Source organism: Mus caroli, unplaced genomic scaffold (assembly GCF_978045245.1).
Source record: "Mus caroli unplaced genomic scaffold, Mus_caroli_1 scaffold_2, whole genome shotgun sequence".
NCBI classification, from domain to species: domain Eukaryota; kingdom Metazoa; phylum Chordata; class Mammalia; order Rodentia; family Muridae; genus Mus; species Mus caroli.
In genome coordinates this window covers 16652632-16657675 of record NW_028227257.1, presented here as the reverse complement: position 1 = coordinate 16657675, position 5044 = coordinate 16652632, and the positions used below count along the sequence as shown (strand labels likewise).

The 5044-nt window shown below is 46.8% G+C and overlaps 1 pseudogene; it reads left to right on the top strand.

Moving 5' to 3' along the window:
* Nucleotides 1–506: 506 nt before the first annotated feature.
* Nucleotides 507–1810, top strand: LOC110290435 (transcriptional adapter 3 pseudogene; annotated as a pseudogene).
* The last annotated feature ends 3234 nt before the right edge of the window (nucleotides 1811–5044 follow it).

Genomic DNA, 5044 nt, shown 5'->3' with positions numbered 1-5044 from the left:
GAAAGTGGGTCCTGGGAGACTGGGCAGCACAGTAGAGTTAGGAAACAACAGGATAACCAAGAAGAGGCCTGGTGAGGAGCCAATATTGATGGTGTTAAAGAAGCCAGAGATCTCGAACCAGACCAATGACTCAGTGCAGTGAACATCTGTAAGTGAAGATGTGTGGACAGAGGGACATTCTGTAGGACACACTGTAACACGCTTCCACGATGAGCTGTTTTCTACGCTTAGTTTTGTTTATTTTGTTTTAGTTTTGTTTGTGTGTTATTTTCTTTTATAGGGGAGGTTGGCAGGGCAGATATGAGGGCACGGGGAGATGAGCGGGACTGGGCGCATGATGTGAAACTCACAAAGAATCAATAAAAAGTTTGTATAAAAAATAATAATATTAAATTAAATTAAATAAAAACTTGCCCACTTCTGTGCCAGGAACTGAACTGGGCACTTGATGAGCATCACCTCTTAATCCCCAGAAACCTTCCAGGGAGGGTCCCTCCTCCTGGGCCATGAGGGAGCTGAAGGAGTGCCCACTGCAGTTTCATGACTTTAAGTCTGTGGACCACCTGAAGGTCTGTCCCCGCTACAGGGCAGTGCTGGTCCGCTCCAAGGACAATGGCATTGGTATTGAGGAGCTGGACACCCTGCAGCTGGAGTTGGAGACCGTGCTGTCCTCTGCAAGCAGGCAACTGTGACTACCGGAAGCTGCAACCCAGATCCTTACTGACTGGCAGGATAAGAAAGGGGACCGACGATTCCTGAAGCTAGGTCGAGACCACGAACTTGGTGTTCCACCCCACCAAACATGGGAAGCCCAAGAAGCAGAAACTGGGAGGGAAGACAGGCCCAGGACGACCCAAATCCAAAACAAAACAAAACAAAACAATGTTCAATCGAAGATTCAGGAATATGAATTCACTGATGACCCAATCGACCTGCCTCAGATCCCCACGAATGATGCTCCCAACGGGTTCTGGGCCTCTATTGTGCTGACATCACCAGTGATGAAGTACGAACACTAGAGGAACTCCTGAAGCCCCCAGAAGATGAAGATGAACATTACAAGATTCCCCCACTAGGCAAACACGACTCCCAGTGCGGGGCCCAGGAGGATCTGCTAGAGCAGCAGAGAATGGGGCTCGGGCAGCAAATGTGGCTGACAAGGAGAAAGGCCTCATAGGACCACTGGCGGAACTGGACACAAAAGATGTGGATGCCCTGCTGAAAAAGTCTGAGCCCAGAATGAAAAGCCAGAAGACGGGTGTCCCTTTGGTGCCCTGACACAGCGTCTGCTGAAGGCCCTAGTGGAAGAAAATATTATTTCCCCTATGGAGGACTCTTCTATTCCTGACATTTCTTCTTTTTCCTATCTGGGAAAGAATCAGGGGCAGATGGAGCAAGCACCTCCCCCGGCAATCAGAACAAGCCTTTCAGTGTGTCACATACTAAGTCCCTGGAGAGCCGCATCAAGGAGGAGCTGATTGCCCAGGGCCTCCTGGAGTCTGCGGAGGACTCAGAGGATGAGGTCCTTGCTGAGCTGCGCAAACGGCAGGCTGAGCTGAAGGCAGTCGGTGTACACAACCGCACCAAGAAGCACGACCTGCTGAGGTTGGCAAAGGAGGCGGTGAGCTGGCAGGAGCTAAGGCAGTGGAGCAGGTCCACATGGCAGACAATGAGGTCATGGAAGCCTTCCTGGCTTCCTGAGATCCTAGCTGCCCGGCAGAAAAAGCGCAGCCCGGCAAAGAAAGAAAAGGACCAGACCTGGAAGACCCTGAAGGAGCGGGAAAGCATCCTGAAGCTCCTAGACGGGTAGCCATACCTGCTGCTGGCCATCCCCATGGCCTGGCAGAAGTCCATGTCCTTTGAAGCCTTGGTCAGAGGCTCACTATCAAATGACAACAGTCTCAGGGCTGAAACACTCTCAGGCCACCCAGCTAAGCTTTATGTAGCCAGCATGCAAGGCCCTACTGCACTTGCCAGGACCTAGCATCTGCCTGATGCCCCAGATGAGCTGGCTTGTTCCTCATCCCCTTCCCCTCTTACCATCTCCACACCTCTCCCTCAGGGACTTCTTCCTTGAGGTTTTGTAAAGTACAAACTTAAGAATAAAGTGACTGCTGGGTTTTGGGATGGGGGTGTTTTGTTTTGTTTTGTTTTGAGTTATTAAAAATAAAATAAAATAATAAAAAACTCCTGCTAAAACTTGAAGTAAGACAAGGCTATCTATTTTCCCCCGTTCTGTTTAACATTGCATTGAGATCTCAGTCAGTGATGCAAGAAAAGAGAGAAATAAATGGCAGACGAATTAGGAGTGAAACGGTCTTTCTACAGAGATGAAATGATCGTTTATATAGAAAATCTTAAGGCGGCTCTAAAACCAGCTTTGAAAACTCATAAGCAAAAAGAGAGAGAGAGAGAACTTGTAACTACAATAACAATATACCAATAACAATATACCAAAATCAAATTTTACATTCTAATGGTGAAAAAAAATTGGAACGTGAAATAAGAAAAACAATTTCATTTATTGTATTGTCAGAAACCATGCCATACTTAGAAGTAAATATAACAAATGACATTTCCTCTATTGAAAATAAAAACTACACTGAAACCCAGGAGATGTTACAGAGAGTTAAAGACTCGCCACACAAATGGAGAGGCATGGCCAGCTCATGGGCTGGAATAGTCAGGGTTTTTGATGTCACCTGCAGGGTTTAAAGCCTTCCAGCCATACTTACCCAACCGTTTTGGAGGATTTTTCAAATTGATTCTAAAATGTATAAAGAAATGCAGATCTGCGAAACGATCCTGTGGAAAGGATATGTGCGGGCCACCTCGTCTGACACGTTCTCTGTGATGCTGCAGTGGCTACAGCATTGCCCCAGGGAGTAAGGCTAGGAAATGCATCGGACAGAACAGCACAGGACCCGGGAGCAGACGCTGCTGCAAAGGGAGACTGGATTTTTGACAAAGACAATCAATAAGGAAGGAGCTGGAACAATTAGAGGTCTGATATGGGGCGGGGGAGAGGGGGTATTGACACTCCTCTTCCTGCCTCTTCCCTTCCCCCTCTTCACCACACTCAAAAGTTAAAGTGATGGGCTGGCGAGATGGCTCAACAGGTAAGGGCACTTTGCAACTCAGGCTTAACAATACAAGTTCAAACCCCAGAATCCACATGAAGGTGAAAGAGAGCACCAACTCCAGAAAAATATAACACATGCCACAGCACGTACACTGACCCTTAACACACACATGGATACACACCACATACACACACAGAGATGCATACACACACAGCTGCACACACACATACACATAGGCACACAGATGCATACACACACAGAGATGCGCACATGCGTACACAGATGCATAAATGTACATCCACGTATGCACACAGATGCATATGTACGCACACTGAAAAACACAGAGATGCATACACATACACATGCATGCACACACACACACATTCACATGCACATAGATGCATACACACAGAGAAATTCATACACACACACAGATGCATACATGTGTACACAGATGCATAATTGTACATCCACATATACACATAGATGCATATGACATCCACTCACACACATGCACACAGATGCACACACACACATATATACATATGCACACAGATCCATACACACACTCACATAGAGATGCATACACACAGAGAGAGAAATTCACACACACACACACAGATATACACACATGTACACAGATGCATAAATGTACATCCACATATACACATTGTCTTAGTGGAGGCATTTCCTCAATTGAAGCTCCTTTCTCTGTGATAACTCCAGCTGTGTCAAGTTGACACAAAACTAGCCAGTACACACATATATGCATACACACACACTCACACACAGATGCACACACACACATATACATATGCACACAGGTGCATACACACACTCACACACAGATGCATACACACACACACAGATGCACACACATACACACTCACACACACACACATGAGATAGGGAAGAGAGGTCTCTGAGCTTCCTGCTTCTACCACCATCCCTCTGGATCCATAGCCAAAATGAACTCTTCCTTGGGTTGCCATAAGTCATGGTATTTTGTCAAAGCAACAGAAAAGTCGGGAATACAATCAGCCTGGTCAAGGAGAAGGCTCTCTGAAGATTAAGACAAAGGAAACTGCCTTTCACCATCCTGAACTGGCTAGAAACTTTCTTAAGGAAGGAGAAAGGAGAGTGAAGTTGTGGCTTGGCCTGAGGGCCCCCTCCTTTTGAGAGCAAAGTCCCAGAAAGAGGCCAAAGACTGGAACGGGGTCACCTATAGGCCTTAAATCCTGGCCTCGCACGTTATTCATTGGCTACCTTGGGCTGATATCAGACACTGTGGTGCTCAATATTACCAACTTGACAGGCTAGACTCACACATCTCTGAGGAACTGTCTAGATGAGGCTGGCCCAGCGGGTGCTATGAAGGATTGTCTAGATTGGGTCTAATTAAGGTAAGAAGATTCATCTTAACCACTGACAGAACATTCTAGGGCTGGGGTCCTGGGCTGAACAAAAAGAAAGTGGAGCAACCAAGCAGCCTTCATTCATCTGTCTGTCTCCTGAGGATACAAAGTGACCAGTCGCCTCAAGCTCCTGCCAACATGCCCCGAACCCCTACCTCCAACTCCCACCCATCCCACACCTACCTCCCACTCCCAACCGACTATGATCAATGGCACACTAGAACTATGAACCCAAGTAAATCCTTCCTTCCTTCCTTCCTTCCTTCCTTCCTTCCTTCCTTCCTTCCTTAAGCTACTTCTCGTAGAATATTTTTGCTGTAAAAACTAGACAAACTAGTGCAGTCTCCTTTTGGGTGGAGTCAAGGAGATACATCTTAGACTTGGCAGAGGGGTCTTGAGATTTCCAGAGCCCCTGTGTGGACTGAAGATGCTGATTTGAGCTTTCCAGAAGGTCCCAACTTGACTGTTTGCTAAGGAACAAGCGCCAAATCTCCTGCTTTGGTAACTTACACATTTACATATAAATTGCTACCTAATGGCTCTGCC